Below are 21,529 nucleotides of genomic sequence, written 5' to 3'. Positions count from 1 at the left end.
TGTGTCCCTCTCACTGCCCCTGGTCTCTCTCTCTCTGCTCCTGATCCCTCCCTCTCTCTCTGTCTCCATCTCTCTCTCTCATTTCTCCATCTCTTTCTGCCTCTGGTTTCTCATCTCTTTCCAGTGTCTCCCCCTCTCTCTTTGCCCCATGCGTCTCCCTCTCTCTCTCTGCCCCATGTGTCTCCCTCTCTCTCTCTGCCCCATGTGTCTCCCTCTCTCTCTCTGCCCCATGTGTCTCCCTCTCTCTCTCTGCCCCATGTGTCTTCCTCTCTCTCTCTCTCTGCCCCATGTGTCTCCCTCTCTCTCTCTGCCCCATGTGTCTCCCTCTCTCTCTCTCTCTCTGCCCCATGTGTCTCCCTCTCTCTCTCTGCCCCATGTGTCTCTCTCTCTCTCTGCCCCATGTGTCTCCCTCTCTCTCTCTCTGCCCCATGTGTCTCCCTCTCTCTCTCTGCCCCATGTGTCTCCCTCTCTCTCTCTCTGCCCCATGTGTCTCCCTCTCTCTCTCTGCCCCATGTGTCCCCCTCTCTCTCTCTCTCTGCCCCATGTGTCTCCCTCTCTCTCTCTCTGCCCCATGTGTCTCCCTCTCTCTCTCTCTGCCCCATGTGTCTCCCACTCTCTCTCTCTGGGCGAGATTTACTATAAGTTATTGCCACCTCTCGCCGCCTACCGCAGCGATACTAATCGCATATGTACTAATATATGCGATTAGTATCGCAATGCGGTCTAGGAGACCCCCGCGATGTGGTCTGCGGGGGTCTGCGGGGGGTCAGCGGGGGTCTCCGTCACCTCCCAGACTCGGGAGGTGACGTGGGCAGGGAGTCCCCGGCTCCTCCTCCTCCCCCTGCAGCCGGAAGGAGACAAGGCTGTGATGCGGGGGAGAAGGAGGAGGGGGGCCGCACCAGCAGCACAGGTATGCGGGGGTGGGGGTCGTCGTGAGTGGCGCGGGGCGGCGGCGGCGGTAACAATCCCATAGGCTTCCATAGGGTATCGCCATACAAAGATGGCGATACCCTATGAGGCGAAAAAGCGGCGGTCGGGACTTAGTACATATGAAAATGTGGTAAAACGGGGGTTTTACCGCATTTTACCTTTAGTAAATCCCGCCCTCTGCCCCATGTGTCTCCCTCTATCTCTCTCTGCCCCATGTGTCTCTTTCAGTTACTCACCAAAACAGTGATAATGCCCATCTCCAGCTGACCATGTCTGTTTTTTGGAAGTGCGCAAATTATTTTTTTTGGGTGGGGGGAGGGGGGCATTCTTCAACTTGCCCTGGGCACCAAAGACCCTAGTTACGCCCTTGTCTTGGCGTATATATATGATAGATGCAGCACATGTCCGATTTCAGAAAACTACCGAATACCACTAAAACCAGTACACTGTACTGCTGCTGGAAGTCAATCTTCCAGCATCCAACAATCTTAGAGGAATCTCCTGGTCCCTCTGCACCATGGCTTCTCTCCCAGTGTGTCCCTGATCTCAGTAATCGGGCAGCCCAGGGGAGCTGGAGACACCCCCTCTCCACCCAGCACTCTGCTGCTGTTGAAAAGAGAAGCAGCCACCTGGGAAATGGAAATACACAATGAGCTGCCCCCAGTGTATTCCCAGCAGCCATTGGGGAAATGTAAAAGCTGCAGAATGCTCTGCCCCAGGCAATGGGCGTGGTCTCGCTAAAATGGGCGTGACCTCACTGGAAAAGACTACCTTACACCCCAGTTTTTGGCCCTGTACCAACAAACCTTGGCCACCACAGGGAAAGAAAATGTCACCATATTAAGCACCATACAGTAATGTCCCCTGCACAATATGCCCTACACTGCAATGCCCGTGATACATTATGTCCTACAGTAAAGCTTCTACACGCTGGGTGTCATGCTCGTTACCAGGGGTTTAATGGGCTGGGTGTGGTGTCATACTCATTGCCAGGGGTTTGTAATGCTTGTGGCCAGGGGTAATGCTCGTTGCCAGGGGTGTGTTATCGTTAAACATTTTTAAAAAAATCAAATGTTTATTCTTACAGGGAAATTTTACATTTCTGAATTTAAAATAAATAATTGAAAAAAAGCGATGAAATTCCATAGACAAAAAATCTTACGGTTTCACATGTCCCATTAAGGCTTTTTACACATGATCTGGCATTTCAGAAACCTGTTGTAACTCTTCCAATCAAACTCCAAAAAGCAATGAAATTCCGATCATTAAGGCTGATGCCTTAATGGACTTGTTCCTTGCACAATACAGATATGGTATGCCTTCACAGCCTGTGGGTAAGTGCAGATTCAGCACTCTCACAGAGTGAGATTGCTGTCACTCACACAATGGTGGAGCTGCTAAATCACACATGCAGTCTATGCAACTGAAGGTCTTAGCAGAAGACAGCTGCTCAGATGAGGTAAGAGTGGTGTTGAGTGGAGTGAGGAGACAGAGAAGTGTGGATGGGGGAACAGAAATGTGTGGATAGGGGGAAGACTAGGCTGCACTGATGGGGGGACAAACCAACAAAGATAGGTGGAAAACAGTGATGCAGTTGGGGGGAGGTAAGACAGTGATGCAGTTTGGGGGGAGACAGAGCGCAAGAGATGGGGAAAGAGAGTGCCACAGATGGGGAAAGAAAATACTGCAGATGGGGGAAAGACAATGGAACAGATGGTGGGGAGACAGAGCGGTGTGGATGGGTGGACAGTGTCGTATGGATGAGGGCAACAGAGCAGCACAGATGGATAGGGGTGAGACCAGTACAGATGGAAAGAAACAGTGGCACAGATGGTGGGGAGACAGAGCGGTGTGGATGGGTGGACAGAGCAACACGTGGGGATAAGGGCAACAGAGCAGCACAGAAGCAGAGGGGTGAGAGAAGTTCAGATAGAAAGAAACAGTGGCACAGATGAGGGGGGCAGAGCAGAATGGATAAGAGGAATACAGTCCGACATCGGAGGGGTTAAGTATTTTCAACTACCCTTGGTGGGTGGCAGCTAGGCCTAATCCTTGTGGGTGGTGGCTAGGGCTAACCCCCCCAATCCCACCCTGGGCCATGAACCTAACAGTGACCCCAATACTTACCATCAGGATGTCAGCTACATGAATGGGGTAAGAGTGGTGAGAATAGGTGGGAGATTAAGCAGCATGTATGGGAAGGGAGACAGAGTGGTGCAGATGAGGGGCAATGATGCAGATGGGTTGAAAACACTGGCATGGATGGGTAGAAAACTAGTACAGATGGGAGAGAAGACAGTGTGGCGTATATGGGAGGAGGCAGAATGACGTTGAAGAGGGAAACACTAAGCAGCGCAGAGAGAAGGAAACGGTGGTACGGTCAAGGCACAGGTGGGGAAAGACAGAGGGTGCAGATAAATTAGTACAGACTAGCACAGATCGGAGAACACAGCAGTAGGGATGGGGGAAGACATAGCAGCATGGAAGTGTATAGGGGAAGTAAGTGTAGATGCATAGACCTTAGATGGGGTATTATAGTTTTAGCAATTGTATTCTAAATGAGATGGATGTATGGAGTGAGAAGGATGTTGGAACAAGGTGGGGTTGCTGTGGTGACTGAATGGGATGGTTGTGGGGACTGAGTGGGATGGGAGCACCACATAACTGCTCAGACCTTCAGTTGCATAGACTGCATGTGTGTATTCCAATGAGCACACAAATCTGTGGATTAGCAACTCCACCATTGTGTGAGTGACAGCAATCTCACTCTGTGAGAGTGCTGAATCTGCACTTACCCACAGGCTGTGAAGGCATACCATATCTGTATTGTGCAAGGAACACGTCCATTAAGGCGTCAGCCTTAATGATCGGAATTTCATTGCTTTTTGGAGTTTGATTGGAAGTGTTACAACAGGTTTCTGAAATGCCAGATCATGTGTAAGAAGCCTCAATGGGACATGTGAAACCGTAAGGTTTTTTGAGCAGTGTATATATTGTTTTGGACTGGTTGGTTGGTGACCTTTGCACAAATGTGCTCTGTTCACATGAATCTAGGGCACTTTGGTCCACGGTCTCTCTCTGCGCTCCCGGCATGACTAGGCGGATGGATCAACTAGTCATGCCGGGAACGCTGGTAAACATGGAAACATAGAATTTGTCTGCAGATAAGAACCACTTGGCCCATCTAGTCTGCCTTTTTTTTTTTTTTTTTTTTTTTATCTCTAACCTTATTTGATCCTTATTTCTATGTAAGGATATCCTTATGTCTATCCTATGGTATGCGATGGAGCCGCATCAGATGAGCGCGGCTCAATCTGTAGATTACTATCAGTTTAGAGAAGAGCAACAACATACTAGTGCAGCAGATGCTGCCACCAGTCATGATAACAATGCTAGTCCAGCAACGTCATCTACTAAAGCTAATGCCCAAGTGCATAGCGGGTCTAAGTCAAGGCATCTAAAATCAAAAGCCCAATATACAGCATTAAAGACAAAGACACCTCTTATAAAGGGAAGGTTTGGTGCAGAAAAACATACAATTGCCAACATGCCATTCACCACACACAGTGGCAAGGAAAGGCGCTGACCATGGCATTTATTTCTGAGTCATGGTTCTGCAACTGTCAGTGAGGCATCTTCATCTGCCTCTCATGATGATGCAAGAACTTTTTACTTTTTAAGGCAGTAGAACAAACTGTGCATTCAGAACTGTCAGACATCCCTGAGGAGAGTCTAGGAGTGTCCATGTTAGCGATGTGTGAGCCTGACATTTCTCACACTGTACTCATAGAGAAGCCTCTTTTGCTTCCTTCCTCCCTTTCTACAATATCTGCACATGTGGGGAGTAGAACAAGTATAGTTATTATGAGGACATGATAGAAATTGAGGATTCTTGTGTGGAAGTGGAACATTAAGATGTACGTGGACACATCTGTACTTCATATTGTTACATATTTCTGTCTGCAGGAAAAGCAGCCACAGACTCTATGTAATTATCCCAAACTGACTGTGTCTCCTTTGTACTTTCAGGTAATAAGAGCCGATACTGCAAACTCAGAACAGGTTAGCAGCTGTTATCTCCTTATAATACCTTATAACCGGTGCAGTGATCACTGTTGTAGTTTTATCATTTCCAACATGTTATGTAGTTGCTGAAGGACATTTCACTGGTAACAGAATCTCCTCTTACAGTTATAACCTCCATTCATCATACAGCTGCCACCTCTAATGTCACCAAATCATAACCAGGGGCAGAACCTCATACCAGGAGACCAGGAGCTAAATAGCTGTTGGTGCCCCCATCCTCGCTCACATTCACTACCAACACCAAAGTCTCAGCAGCACCCAGATACACACTGCCCCAAACCCACATTCTCTACCAACACCCAAACAGATACACCCATACACGCCTTCACTACCAACACCCACCCAAATACACCCTAACCCACATTCACTACCAACACCCCAGCACCCAGATACACCCATACCCGTCTTCACTACCAACACCCCAGCAGCAGCCAGATACACACTGCCCCAAACCCACATTCTCTACCAACACCCAAACAGGTACACCCATACACGCCTTCACTACCAACACCCAACCAAATACACCCACCTTCATTACCAACACCCCAGCAGCACCCAGATACACCCATACCCACCTTCTCTACCAACAACCCAGCAGCATCCAGATACACCCATACCCGTCTTCACTACCAACACCCCAGCAGCACCCAGATACACCCATACCCACCTTCACTACCAACAACCCAGCAGCACCCAGATACACCCATACCCACCTTCACTGCCAACACACCAGCACCCAGATACACCCATACCCACCTTCACTACTCACACCCCAGCAGCACCCAGATACACCCATACCCACCTTCACTACTCACACCCCAGCAGCACCCAGATACACCCATACCCACCTTCACAACTCACACCCCAGCAGCACCCAGATACACCCATACCCACCTTCACTACTCACACCCCAGCAGCACCCAAATACACCCATACCTACCTTCACTACTCACACCCCAGCAGAACCCAGATACACCCATATCCACCTTCACTACTCACACCCCAGCAGCACCCAGATACACCCATACCCACCTTCACTACCAACACATCAGCAGCACCCAGATCCACCCATACCCGCCTTCACTATCAACACCCCAGAAGCACACAGATACACCCATACCCACCTTCACTACTCACACCCCAGCAGCACCCAGATACACCCATACCCACCTTCACTACTCACACCCCAGCAGCACCCAGATACACCCATATCCACCTTCACTACCAACACATCAGCAGCACCCAGATCCACCCATACCCGCCTTCACTATCAACACCCCAGAAGCACACAGATACAGTGGCGGATCCAGGGGGGGGGGCACTCAGTTCCATACCTCCCTGTCTTTTGTGGCCTCTGTCCCTCCCAGTGCCGGAGCCGCACAGGGAGATGATGGGCGCCCGGTGAGATTGTGTTACAAGCGGGCGCCCGTCTCCCTGCACAGCGGCAGCCAGAGTCAGGAGCTCAGTACTGAGCTCCGGCTTCCGGCGCTGTCATTGTGCGGTATGTCTCTCTCATAGTGCTGACTGAGGAGCGGACGCCCAGGGAGGAGGAGGACTGCAGCGGTCTGGAAGCGGGAACGGGGCTTGGTAAGTATGTGCTATTTTCTCTTTCTCAGTGCAGCGGGGGCATCTACTGGGGGCAAACTACGGGGGGGGGCATTACTACTGAGGGGCATCAACAAGGGACATTACTATTTGGGGGGGCATTACTACTGGGGACATTATTACTGGGGGAGCATCTACTGGGGGCATTACTACTGGGGGCATCAACAAGGGGCATTACTACTGGGGGCATTATTACTGGGGGGCATCTACTGGGGGCATTAATACAGGGGGGTCATCTATTGGGGGCATTACTACTGGGGGCAGCTACTGGGGGACATTATTACTGGGAGGGAATCTACTGGGGGCACACTACTGGGAGACATTATTACTTGGGGCCAACTACAAAGGGGCTAACTACAGGAGGGCATTACTACTGGCGGCGTAACTACAGGGGCATTACTGCTAGCGGCATAACTACAGGGGCATTACTACTTGGGGGCTAAACTACAGGGGTGCATAACTACAGGGGCCACACTACTGGGGGATAACTACAGGGGCCAAACTACTGGGGGCATTACTTCTGAGGGCTAAACTACAAATGGGGCATAACTACAGGGGCTAAACTACAATGGGGCAAACTACAGGGGGGCATTGCTACTGGTGGCTAAACTACAAGCAGGCAAACTACTGGGGGCATTACCACTAGGAAGCTAAACTAAAGGGGGGGGAGGTAAACTACTAGGGTCATAACTGCAGGGGCATTACCACTGGGGGCATAACTATTAGGGCGCTAAATGACTGGGGGCATTACTACAGGTAACATTACCACTGGGGACAATACGGGTATTGCATAAGGGGCACCACTACTATGGGGTCTATATAAGGGGGAAGATAAGTGGACATTGCATAATGAGCGCTACAACTGTGGGCATTGCATAAGAATAGCCACCTCACATGCAGCGAAGCCGCACGCAAATGTACTTGCCCCTTCCATGGTGCCCCCCCTATCATTTTCTTCTGGATCCGCCCCTGCCCAGATACACCCATACCCACCTTTACTACAAACACCCCAGCACCCACCAAGATATACCAATACCCACTTTCACTAATAACATCCCAGCACCCACCCAGATACACCCATACCCGCCTTCACTACCAACCCCCAGTATCACGCAGATACACCCATACCCACCTTCACTACCAACCCCCAGCATCGCCCAGATACACCCATACCCACCTTCACTACCAACCCCCAGAATCGCCCAGATACACCCATACCCGCCATGACTACCAACACCCCAGCAGCACCCAGATACACCCATACCCACCTACACTACCAACACCCCAGCAGCACCAGATACACCCATACCCGCCTTCACTACCAACACCCCAGCATCACCCAGATACACCCATACCCACCTTCACTACCAACCCCCAGCATCACCCAGATACACCCATACCCGCCTTCACTACCAACACCCCAGCAGCACCCAGATACACCCATACCCACCTTCACTACACACACCCCAGCAGCACCCAGATCCACCCATACCCGCCTTCACTACCAACCCCCAGTATCACCCAGATACACCCATACCCACCTTCACTACCAACACCCCAGCAGCCACCCAGATACACCCATACCCACCTTCACTACCAACCCCCAGCATTGCCCAGATACACCCATACCCACCTTCACTACCAACCCCCAGAATCGCCCATATACACCCATACCCGCCATGACTACCAACACCCCAGCAGCACCCAGATACACCCATACCCACCTACACTACCAACACCCCAGCAGCACCAGATACACCCATACCCGCCTTCACTACCAACACCCCAGCATCACCCAGATACACCAATACCCACCTTCACTACCAACCCCCAGCATCACCCAGATACACCCATACCCGCCTTCACTACCAACACCCCAGCAGCACCCAGATACACCCATACCCACCATCACTACCAACCCCCAGCATCACCCAGATACACCCATACCCGCCTTCACTACCAACACCCCAGCAGCACCAGATACACCCATACCCGCCTTCACTACTAACACCCCAGCAGCACCCAGATACACCTATACCCACCTTCACTACCAACACCCCAGCAGCACCCAGATACACCCATACCTGCCTTCACTACCAACCCCCAGCATCGCCCAGATACATCCATACCTGCTTTCACTACCAACCCCCAGCATCATCCAGATATACCCATACCCACCATCACTACCAACAACCCAGCACCCAGATACACCCATACCCACCTTCACTACCAACCCATAGCATCACCCAGATACACCCATACCCACCTTCACTACCAACCCCCAGCATCGCCCGGATACACCCATACCCGCCATCACTACCAACACCCCAGCAGCACCAGATACACCCATACCCGCCTTCACTACCAACACCCCAGCAGCACCCAGATACACCCATACCCGCCTTCACTACCAACCCCCAGCATCGCCCAGATACATCCATACCTGCCTTCACTACCAACCCCCAGCATCACCCAGATATACCCATACCCACCATCACTACCAACACCCCAGCACCCAGATACACCCATACCCACCTTCAGTACCAACCCATAGCATCACCCAGATACACCCATACCCACCTTCACTACCAACCCCCAGCATTGCCCAGATACACCCATACCCGCCATCACTACCAACACCCCAGCAGCACCAGATACACCCATACCCGCCTTCACTTCCAACACCCCAGCAGCACCAGATACACCCATACCCCCTTCACTACCAACACCCCAGCAGCACCCAGATACACCTATACCCACCTTCACTACCAACACCCCAGCACCCAGATACACCCATACCCACCTTTACTACCAACCCATAGCATAACCCAGATACACCCATACCCACCTTCACTACCAACACCCCAGCAGCACCCAGATACACTCATACCCACCTTCACTACCAACACCCAGCATCACCCAGATACACCCATACCCACCTTCATTACCAACACCCCAGCAGCACCCATATACACCTATACCCGCCTTCACTACCAACACCCCAGCAGTACCCAGATACACCCATACCCGCCTTCACTACTCACACCCCAGCAGCACCAGATACACCCATACCCGCCTTCACTTCCAACACCCCAGCAGCACCAGATACACCCATACCCCCTTCACTACCAACACCCCAGCAGCACCCAGATACACCTATACCCACCTTCACTACCAACACCCCAGCACCCAGATACACCCATACCCACCTTTACTACCAACCCATAGCATAACCCAGATACACCCATACCCACCTTCACTACCAACACCCCAGCAGCACCCAGATACACTCATACCCACCTTCACTACCAACACCCAGCATCACCCAGATACACCCATACCCACCTTCATTACCAACACCCCAGCAGCACCCATATACACCTATACCCGCCTTCACTACCAACACCCCAGCAGTACCCAGATACACCCATACCCGCCTTCACTACTCACACCCCAGCAGCACCCAGATACACCCATTCCCACCATCACTACCAACACCCCAGCAGCACCCAGATACACCCATACCCACCTTCACTACCAACACCCCAGCAACCAGATACACCCATACCCACCTTCACTGTCAGTGAGGACAGGGCTGCATGTGACAGGGGCAGTGACATGATGTGAGGAGGGGAATGGAGGCAGCAGGAAGCCACAGACTGAGAGTTATATAGTGGGAGGAGCAGGGTCCTCAGCAGCACAGAGTATATCAGGAGATGAGTGATGTGTCAGTGAGGACAGGGCTGCATGTGACAGGGGCAGGGACATGATGTGAGGAGGGAAATGGAGGCAGCAGGAAGCCACACACTGAGAGTTATATGGTGTAAGTAGCACGGTTCCCCAGCAGCACAGAGTATATCAGGAGATACATAATGTGCTGTGCTATTTTTAAATTGGGTTTTCATTTTATTGATGTGTATAACATTTTACATTCTTTTTTATACTATGTTATTTATACTGTGTGTTTAATATTTAAATACATTTTTGTAAACAAACATTCTGAAAATCCCGGGCAACGCTGGGTACTCCAGCTAGTATATATATATATATATATATATATATATACTAGGTGCTTCATCGTGCCCTACGGGCGCTCTTCACACCGTTGCAAGGGGCTACACCCCCTTAACCCTTGCATGCCTTTCTGGGGTTCAATATTTGTATTATATGGAGTATTACCTGCATTCCTTTATTAGTGGTTAAATATTGCACAATGAAAGGGCGTGCGATGGTGAAGGAGGCACAGCCCCTTGCGATGGCGTGAACAGTAGGGGGTCTGGAGGCGCCGTGGGTTGGGGAGGGGCAGGTACGGGTTGTGCGGCGGATGGGGAAGGGGGTCTGGAGGCGGTGGAGGGGTAGGTGCGGGGGCGCCATGGGTGGGGGAGGGGTGGGTGAGAGGGGACCGCAGATGGAGGAGGGTGTCTGCAGATGCTGCGGGTGGAGGGGGGCAGGTGTGGGGGAAGACATATATGGGGGGTGGATGGTGGAGGGGGTCTGGAGGTGCTGTGGGTGGTGGGGGAGTGAGTGGGAGCCACGGGTGGTGTAGGGGTTCTGGAGGCACAGCGTGTGGGGGAGGGGTGGAGTGCCGCATGTGGTGGAGGGGAAGGTGCAGAGGTGTGGTGCATTGCGGAGGGGTCTGAAGGCGCTGCGGGTACTGTATCTGCCAAAAAGGTAGATGGAGGGCATGCAGTAACAGGGCCAGGACAGGAGTGACAGGGTCAGAACAGGGATGACAGTGCCAGGATAGGGGTAACAGGGCCAGCATAAGGGTGAAAGGGCCAGGATAAGGGTGACGGGGCAAGGCCAGGGGTGACAGGGACATGACGGAACACAGGGCACGGGAGAGATTGGTATTAGGGACAAAACAGTGGTGACAGACAGATGTGTCTTACCGGAGTCACTGCTGCTGGCTGCTGCTGTTCCACTCCAACCTGTTGGGATCTGCTGCTGGTGGAGACTTGGCATGGCTGACTCTCTCAGGCTGGAGTCCTGCTTCCCCTGCCCGTCCGCGTCCCTACCCCCCTCCTCAGTTACACACCGCAGACCTCGCGCAGCTGCCAGGCACTGCGGCTTGAGGGAGGAGGGGGTCGGAGCCTGCAAGCAGCTCGGACTTCTGCAGCGCTACCCACTGGCTAAAGTACAGAACCTGCACAGCGACAGGTGCCCCACAAAACTGCAGCTAAGAAGTGTGGAGTGTGCTAGAAAGTGACGCTCCTCCGCACCAGAGAGACCCTGCTGAGTATGCTGATGTGGGGGGTCAAGCACACAGTGAGCCGGTGCCCGTCTGTCTGTCCGGCATACCACCTCACACACCCCCATACCTCCCAACTGTCCCGGGGTTCCGGCAGCAGAGCCGGATATAGGGGGGGCCAGGGGGTACGTCATACTTGCCTACAGTTTAATTCTCCTCTCCGGGAGAAGCCCGGAGAGGAGACGCAGCTGGTGCCTTCGGGGGGCGGGGGCGGATGGTGACATCACTAAGCCCCACCCCCGCATCGGGAAATGCCGCGATTCGTGGGTCTGCGGGAAGGGGGCGGGGCTAAAATGACGCGATTTGCGTCAATTTAACCCCTTCTCCACCCGCCGGACCCGCGGGAGGTTAGCTCTCATCCTGCCCGCATCACTAGGGTGCGAGCAGGATGCGGGAGACCTGCCCACTCTTCCGGGGGTGCGGGAGGCTACCCCAAAAAACGGGAGCCTCCCGCAGCTTCCGGGAGAGTAGGTAAGTATGGGGTACGTACCATGGGCCCCACAGTTTTAGGGGACCCCCCGGCTGGAGTAGCTCTGTCCCAGCTCAGAAGCTCCTCCGTCCTGCCAGTAACAGCGGCAGCATTGTGCTACAGTCAGCACACGCTGCTGCGTGTTGGCAGGTCTGTGGTGTTGCATGGAGGCAGCAGCCTCCCTGCTTTCTTCTGCCTGTGCGGGTGTGTAGGGGATAGCGACCACCTCCTCTGGATTTACCCCTAGCTGAGGGGCCAAAATTCCATAAAAAATAAAAATCCCGGAATTTGAATAAGGGGGCGTGGCCACGCGGGGCGCGATTAGGCCACGCCCCCAGTCCCACAGCAGATACAGCCATGAGATATGGCTCCCCTGTCTCAAGTGCCCTGGCCCCCCCGGACTCATAATCAGCCCCGGGGGGCATGCCAGCAGCTCACAGAGCGCTGGTCATGCCCCCTCACTGACGAAAACGGGGGCCCTCCCGTGAAGCCACGCCCCCTTTTCGTCGAGAGCGAGTGTGTGTGCGCCCTCCTTCTGCCTGAAGAAAGTTGGGAGGTATGCACCCCTGCCTGTGCCATGCCCATACCATCTGCTTCTGCTCCTAGTCTCCTATAGATTTGCCCAGATCTGTGACTCATTTGACTAACTCCACCCAGTTTTGTGACTCCGCCCAGCGTTAGCAAATGAAGCACAAAGTCACAGATCTGGGCTATTATATAGGAGATATATATATATATATATATATATATACTAGGTTCTTCATCGCGCCCTACGGGCGCTCTTCACACCGTCGCAAGGGGCTACGCCCCCTTAACCCTTGCATGCCTTTCTGGGGTAGAATATTTGTATTATATGGAGTATTACCTGCATTCCTTTGTTAGTGGTTAAATATTGCACAATGAAAGGGCGTGCGATGGTGAAGGAGGCACAGCCCCTTGCGACGGCGTGAACAGCACCTGCAGGGCACGATGTACAGAATGTAGCGGGTGCGGGGGGGACTGCGGATGGTGTATGTAGATGCTGCGGGTGGAGGGGGGGCAGAAGTGGGGGTGGGGCCCGGATGGGGAAGGTTCGGGAGGTACTGCGGGTGGGGGAGAGGCAGAGGAGTGGGGGATGCAGATGGGGGAGGGGTCCGGAGGCACTGCAGGTGGGGGAGGGGCAGGGGTGCCACAGGTGGGAGAGGGGCAGGTGTGGGGATGCTGTGGATGGGTGAAGGGTTCCGGAGGTGCTGTGGGATGGGAAGGGATGGGAGTGCCGGGGGTGGGGTAGGGGACCGCAGGCACCATGGGTAGGGTAGGGGCAGGTACGGGTGGTGCGGTGGATGGGAAAGGAGGTCCGGAGGTGGTGGAGGGGCAGGTGCGGGGGTGCCATTGGTGGGGGAGGGGTGGGTGAGGGGGGGACCGCGGATGGAGGAGGGTGTCTGCAGATGCTGCGGGTGGAGGGGGGCAGGTGTGGGGGGGAGACATATAAGGGGGGTGAATGGTGGAGGGGGCCTGGAGGTGCTGTGGGTGGTGAAGGGGGCGGAGGAGTGGGAGCCGCGGGTGGTGTAGGGGGTCTGGAGGCACAGCATGTGGGGGAGGGGTGGAGTGCCGCATGTGGTGGAGGGGAAGGTGGGGAGGTGTGGTGCACTGGGGAGAGGTCTGGAGGCGCTGCGGGTACTGTACATGCCATAAAAGGTAGTTGGAGGGTATGCAGTAACAGGGCCAGGACAGGGGTGACAGGGTCAGAACAGGCTTGACGGGGCCAGGACAGGGGTGACAGGGTCAGAACAGGGGTGACGGGGCCAGGACAGGGGTGACGGGGCCAGGACAGGGGCGACGGGGCCAGAACAGAAATGACATAGACAGGATAGGGGTGACAGGGCCAGGGTAGGGGCGGCAGGACCAGGACAGGGGTGATGGGGCCAGTATAGGGTTGACAGGGCAAGCACAGGGGTGACAGGGCCAGGATAGGGGTAACAGGGCCAGGATAAGGGTGACAGGGCCAGGATAAGGGTGAAAGGGCCAGGATAAGGGTGGCAGGGCAAGGCCAGGGGTGACAGGGACATGACAGAACACAGGGCATGGGAGAGATTGGTATTAGGGACAAAACAGTGGTGACAGACAGATGTGTCTTACCGGAGTCACTGCTGCTGGCTGCTGCTGTTCCACTCCAACCTGTTGGGATCTGCTGCTGCTGGAGACTTGGCATGGTTGACTCTCTCAGGCTGGAGTCCTGCTTCCTCTGCCCGTCCGCATCCCTCCCCCCCCCCTCCTCAGTCACACACCGCAGACCTCGCGCAGCTGCCGGGCACTGTGGTAAGGTGAGACTGGAAATGACTGGTTAGCCCCCAGGAGATGCTGCGGCTGGAGGGAGGAGGGGGTCATAGCATGCAGCTTGGATTTCTGCAGCGCTACCCGGCAGCTAAAGTGTGTGAATGAGCTGGGCGCACCTCACTGCGGGTGGCAGCGCTGCAGCTAGCGGTGGGGTTGCCGGGGCTGGAGATAACAGAGGCAGTACGGAACCTGCACAGCGGCAGGTGCCCCACAAAACTGCAGCTAAGAAGCGTGGAGTGTGCTAGAAAGTGACGCTCCTCCGCGCCAGAGAGACCCTGCTGAGTATGCCGATGTGGGGGGTCAAGCACACAGTGAGCCGGTGCCCGTCTGTCTGTATGACATACCCCTCACCCACCCCCATACATCCCAAATGCCCCAATTTTCGCGGGACAGTCCCATTTTTTGGGGTCTGTCCCGCTGTCCCACCCGCGGGTCGCAGTGTCCCGCGGTGGGGGGGCAGTTGGAAAGCTCCTGTACTCGTTCTGCTTAGCAGAGCAGCGGTGAATAGTGGAGACAGAGGGAGAGGGGGCATCAGGGGGTACGGATTAAGGGGGGGTTCCAGCAGCAGAGCTGGATTAGGGAGGGGGGGGGGGCAGGGGGTACGTACCGTTGGCCCCACAGTTTTAGGGGGCCCCCCGGCTCGAGTAGCTCTGTCCCATCTCAGAAGCTCCCCCGTCCTACCAGCAACAGCATTGTGCTACAGTCAGCACACGCTGCTGTGTATTGGCAGGTCTGTGGTGTTACAGGGAGGCAGCAGTCTCCCTGCTTTCTTCTGCCTGTGCGGGTGTGTAGGGGGGAGCGACCACCCCCTCTGGATTTAGCCCTAGCTGAGGGGCCAAAATCCCATTTAAAAAATAAAAATTAAAATCGGAATTTGCATAAGGGGGCGTGGCCGCGCGTCCCGCGATTAGGCCACGCCCCCAACCCCACAGCAGGCACAGCAATGAGATAGGGCTCCACTGTCTCAAGTGCCCTGGGCCCCCCGGACTCATAATCAGCCCCTGGGGGCATGCCAGCAGCTCACAGAGCGCTGGGCATGCCCCCTCACTGACGAAAACGGGGCCCTCCCGTGAAGCCACGCCCCCTTTTCGCCGAGTGTGTGTGTGTGTGTGTGTGTGTGTGTGTGTGTGTGTGTCCCTCCTTCTGCCTGAAGACAGCTCCTGCAGAAAGCTGGTAGGTATGCACCCCTGCCTGTGCCATGCCCATACCATCTGCTTCTGCTCCTAGTCTCCTGTAGATTTGGCCAGATCTGTGACTCATTTGACTAACTCCGCCCAGTCTTGTGACTCCGCCCAGCGTTAGCAAATGAATCACAAAGTCACAGAATAGGGCTATTATATAGGAGATATCTCCACAACCTCTTCATCTCCCACTCTCTTAAGCTGGTACACGCGGCATAATTGCCTACTTTTGAAAACTAGTTTCAGGGAGATTGTAGGTGTAAGCAGAATGCAGCGTGTCATGCTCCTCCCAAAGGGCGTGTCTAACTCCACCTATGGGCATGTCTATTGCCACAAAGGGGCGTGTCCTTCATTGTTAGGCGCACATTCCGGTGACTATATGGGAATTAATATGTTTTGATTGTTTTTGTCTCACCCAAAATGTGAGACAATGGTGGTCATTCCGAGTTGATCGCAGCCAGCAACTTTTAGCTGCTGCTGCGATCAATAGCCCACACCTATGGGGGAGTGTATTTTAGCTTAGCAGGGGTGCGATCGCTTGTGCAGTCCTGCTAAGCTAAAAAAAATTTAAAGCAAAACTAGACTAGGCCTGTACCTATTGCGTGCGAATGGGTCGGAATGACCCCCAATATCCTTAAAACATGGATTTTCGGAGGGCAGCATTTAAACCTAGCTTTTACTACAGATCTGCTAACACATAATAAGCCATGTTTAGGGATATCCATGCTTGAAAACAAACCGTGACATCACATATGCTAAAAAAAACCTCTATTAGGTCACCTGTGCTCAAGCAGGGCTAGACTTAAAACATGGATTTTCAGTGGCAGCATTTTAATATAGCTTTTACAACAGACCTGCTAACACGGTATGCAGGTAAAATACCGCCCGTCGGGATCCTAGTGATCGCAATACCGACTCCTTTATACCGACAGGGCTACAATCCCGCCGCCAGAATACTGGTGAGGTAAGTGTTTCATCCTCTGTGGGTGTCCACGACATCCATAGAGGGACAATAGAACCTGTGGTGAGCGAAGCAAGCCACCATGCCTGCAGCATGGCGAGTGCGAGCACGCAAGGGGCCTCGATGCACTCGCCCCCCTGCCGGCATTCTGGCGGACGGGATGCTGCTGTTGGTATAGTGACAGCCGGCATCCCATATGCTGGGATACCATACCGATCCCGCTACCACATGACAATCCTAACCAATGACAGAGCATCACTTTCCAAACGCTCACCCTAGTACCCTAACATAACCATAAACATTTACCCTAACACCCTATCCCTGGTCCTAATAGCCTAACAACCCTAACCCAACTGTAATTCCAAACCTCTCCCTTACCATAACCCCTAACCCAACTGTCATTCCAAACCTCTCCCTTACCATGACCCCTAACCTTACTGTCATTCCAAACCTCTCCCTTATCATGACCCCTAACCTTACTGTCATTCCAAACCTCTCCCTTACCATAACCCCTAACCCAACTGTCATTCCAAACCTCTCCCTTACAATGACACCTAACCTTACTGTCATTCCAAACCTCTCCCTTACCATAACCCCTAACCAAACTGTCATTCCAAACCTCTCCCTTACCATAACCACTAACCCAACTGTCATTCCGAACTTCTCCCTTACCATAACCTCTAACCTTACTGTCATTCCAAACCTCTCCCTTATCATGATCCCTAACCTTACTGTCATTCCAAACCTCTCCCTTACCATAACCCCTAACCCAACTGTCATTCCAAACCTCTCCCTTATCATGACTCCTAACCTTACTGTCATTCCAAACCTCTCCCTTACCATGACCCCTAACCCAACTGTCATTCCGAACTTCTCCCTTACCATAACCTCTAACCTTACTGTCATTCCAAACCCTTCCCTTACCATAACCCCTAACTTTACTGTCATTCCAAACCTCTCCCTTACCATAACCCCTAACCCAACTATCATTCCAAACCTCTCCTTTACCATAACCTCTAACCTTACTGTCAATCCAAACCTCTCCCTTACCATGACCCCTAACTTTACTGTCATTCCAAACCTCTCCCTTACCATGACCCCTAACCCAACTGTCATTCCAAACCTCTCCCTTACCATAACCCCTAACCCAACTGTCTTTCCAAACCTCTCCCTTACCATAACCCCTAACCTTACTGTCATTCCAAACCTCTCCCTTACCATGACCCCTAACCCAACTGTCATTCCAAACCTCTCCCTTACCATAACCCCTAACCCAACTGTCTTTCCAAACCTCTCCCTTACCATAACCCCTAACCTTACTGTCATTCCAAACCTCTCCCTTACCATAACCCCTAACCCAACTGTAATTCCAAACCTCTCCCTTACCATAACCCCTAACCTTTCTGTCATTCCAAACCTCTCCCTTACCATAACCCCTAACCTTACTGTCATTCCAAACCTCTCCCTTACCATAACCCCTAACCCAACAGTCATTCCAAACCTCTCCCTTACCATAACCCCTAACCCAACTGTCATTCCAAACCTCTCCCTTACCATAACCCCTAACCTTACTGTCATTCCAAACCTCTCCCTTACCATAACCCCTAACCCAACTGTAATTCCAAACCTCTCCCTTACCATAACCCCTAACCTTTCTGTCATTCCAAACCTCTCCCTTACCATAACCCCTAACCCAACTGTAATTCCAAACCTCTCCCTTACCATAACCCCTAACCTTTCTGTCATTCCAAACCTCTCCCTTACCATAACCCCTAACCCAACTGTCATTCCAAACCTCTCCCTTACCATAACCCCTAACCCAACTGTCATTCCAAACCTCTCCCTTACCATAACCCCTAACCTTACTGTCATTCCAAACCTCTCACTTACCATAACCCCTAACCAAACTGTCATTCCAAACCTCTCCCTTACCATAACCCCTAACCCAACTGTCATTCCAAACCTCTCCCTTACCATAACCTCTAACCTAACTGTCATTCCAAATCTCTCCCTTACCCTAACCCCTAACCTTACTGTCATTCCTAACCTCTCCCTTACCATAACCCCTAACCTTACTGTCATTCCAAACCTCTCCCTTACCATAACCCCTAACCTTACTGTCATTCCAAACCTCTCCCTTACCATAACCCCTAACCTTACTGTCATTCCTAACCTCTCCCTTACCATAACCCCTAACCCAACTGTCATTCCAAACCTCTCCCTTACCATAACCCCTAACCTTACTGTCATTCCTAACCTCTCCCTTACCATAACCCCTAACCCAACTGTCAATCCAAACCTCTCCCTTACCATAACCCCTAACCTTAATATCTAAACCCCAACCGCTGAACCAACCCTAATATCTTATCCCTAATACCCAAACTTCTAAAACCAAACTGAACCTAATACCCTACACCCATCCCCTAAACTAACCCTTATACCCTAACCCAAACCACTAAACTAACCCTAATACTCTAACCCTAAAGGGCACAGTGGATGGACCATTGGTTCTTATCTGCCGTCAATTTCTCTGTTTCTCAAAAAACTATAATACAAAGAGCAGCATACCACAGAGTATATGTGTGTGTGTAGCATACTACCAGAGAATACTGTAACGCTGACCCTGTCCCTATAACACAGCACTGACCCTGTCCCTATAACACAGCACTGACCCTGCCCCTATAACACAACACTGACCCTGTCCCTATAACACAACACTGACCCTGTCCCTGTAACACAACACTGACCCTGTCCCTGTAACACAACACTGACCCTGTCCCTATAACACAACACTGACCCTATAACGCTTACTATAATACTGACCCTATTCCTGTAACTCTGACCCTATTCCTGTAACACTGGTCCTGTCCCTATAACCCTATCCCTCTTACACTGCCCCTGCCCCTATAACGTGACCCTATCCCTGTAACACTGCCCCTGCCCCTATAACGCTGACCCTATCCCTGTAACACTGACCCTGCCCCTATAACGCTTACTATAACGCTGACCCTATTCCTGTAACACTGACCCTGCCCCTATAACGTGACCCTATATGTTATATGTATATGTTTTTATTCAGTATTTTCATGAATACATTTCTTATGATTCGTACAATCAAGAATTGATTTTAGTGTAAGCAATTATCTAAACAGTACTACACTCTTAGCGCCCTCAGATTTGTTTTATATATATATATATATATATATATACTGTATATATATATACTGTATATATTAATATAAGTTGTATCTTTCAGATCCAAATACAGCAAAGTCCAGTGAAGCAGCGACGGTGCCCCTGCTGGTTGGTTTGGGTATTGGTGTCAGTTTCGTGACACGCTGATTCTATAACGGTGGTTCTGATCCACGCTGGATAGAGATGTAGGTGGCTGCATCGTAGTGGAGGTCCCGCAGCAGTAATCCACCGAATGGGACGGCTTCTATCTTCTGATACATAATAAAGATTTCTGCATAACGTTCATTTGTCGGAGCTTATTTCCTCCTCTTCCTCATAGCTGTAACACAAGGAAATATTATACTAGAAGATAAATGTGTGGTAGTGATTGTAAGTAACACGTTACTAACATTACAGCACAAATAGCTGAATTCAGTTGTTTTTTTGTTTTTACCGTGGCCGCCACTGGAGAGCGCCCAGTGGCAGTAATTCAATTGTTCTACTATTCGGGCGCCGGGCAGCCGCGGAGAGCACATTTTTCCTCGCAGCCTCCTGAGGTGTGAGTAAAAATGTGTCCAAACCCAGCGTTTTGGGCATCCAAATGGGCATTTGGATGCCCAAAACAGGAGTTTAGACGGGTTTAGCTGTTTTACGCGACTAAACCCTGTCTGTCTGGGCGCGATGTGCGTGGGCAACCAAACAACAGGATTTTTAGACTACCAAAACAATTGAATTGCCCCCAAAGAGTGAATGAGAAAGGAGCATATTTATGAAATTTCAATTTTGTATTCAATTTTAAATTTGAATCGAATCGACATTCTTTTTCACTCATCAATCCCACATTTACTACGATGTGATTATGACTAGTGATTTTCTCTTCGGTTTAGGACAGGGATGGGGAACCTTCGGCCCTCCAGCTGTTGTTGAACTACACATATCAGCATGCCTTGCTACAGTTTTGCTATTTCGCCATGCTAATACTATTGCAGGGCATGCTGGGATGTGTAGTTAAACAACAGCTGGAGGGCCGAAGGTTCCCCATCCCTGGTTTAGGATATCAATTTCAGAAACACCTATAAAATCAAATACAAAATCAAATAACAAATAAAAAAAGTCCTCATTTATTGCTATTGCTCCGAATACTGTATATCACATGCTAGAAGCTGCTGTGGTTCCTATCACTACGGCTTGCGTACACCTCAGATGGTGAGGCACCTGCCTGTGCGCAGGACCTGTTCTCTGCATGTGCTGAATGGGTTCTGCCACGTCGCACACACTTCCCCCTAAGCTGCAGCCTGTCACCGCGGGTAATGCAAAGACGCTGGAGTGCTGTGCACCGCGTGAATGAGGCCCGTAATTCCTGCAGCCGCAGTGACCCACATGGTTGGGTCCCTATTTATTACAGATGTGCGCAGATCCTTAGGTGTTTCTTGATGTCTTTAAAACGTGATAAAAACATCTAAAATCCTGTATGATGAACCGGTCACACGGAGCATTTAGGGCGGGATGTATTAAGATACATCGCCGCCCCTCGCCACTTATCGCAGCGATGTTGA

General features: G+C 51.9%; 1 long non-coding RNA gene across 1 annotated transcript in view; it reads left to right on the top strand.

The window, feature by feature from the left end:
- Positions 1–20,266, top strand: part of LOC135050458 (uncharacterized) — a 144,591-nt gene extending 124,325 nt beyond the window's left edge. The window contains exons 4-5 of the long non-coding RNA XR_010241615.1: positions 4,960–4,992; positions 20,056–20,266. This is a non-coding gene — a long non-coding RNA (uncharacterized LOC135050458). The remainder of the gene's footprint in view (positions 1–4,959; positions 4,993–20,055) is intronic.
- Positions 20,267–21,529: the final 1,263 nt, after the last annotated feature.

Source organism: Pseudophryne corroboree, chromosome 2 (genome assembly GCF_028390025.1).
Source record: "Pseudophryne corroboree isolate aPseCor3 chromosome 2, aPseCor3.hap2, whole genome shotgun sequence".
Classification (NCBI taxonomy): Eukaryota; Metazoa; Chordata; class Amphibia; order Anura; family Myobatrachidae; genus Pseudophryne; species Pseudophryne corroboree.
The sequence above is the reverse complement of the archived record's forward strand: the minus strand, read 5'-3'. Positions and strand labels throughout refer to the sequence as shown.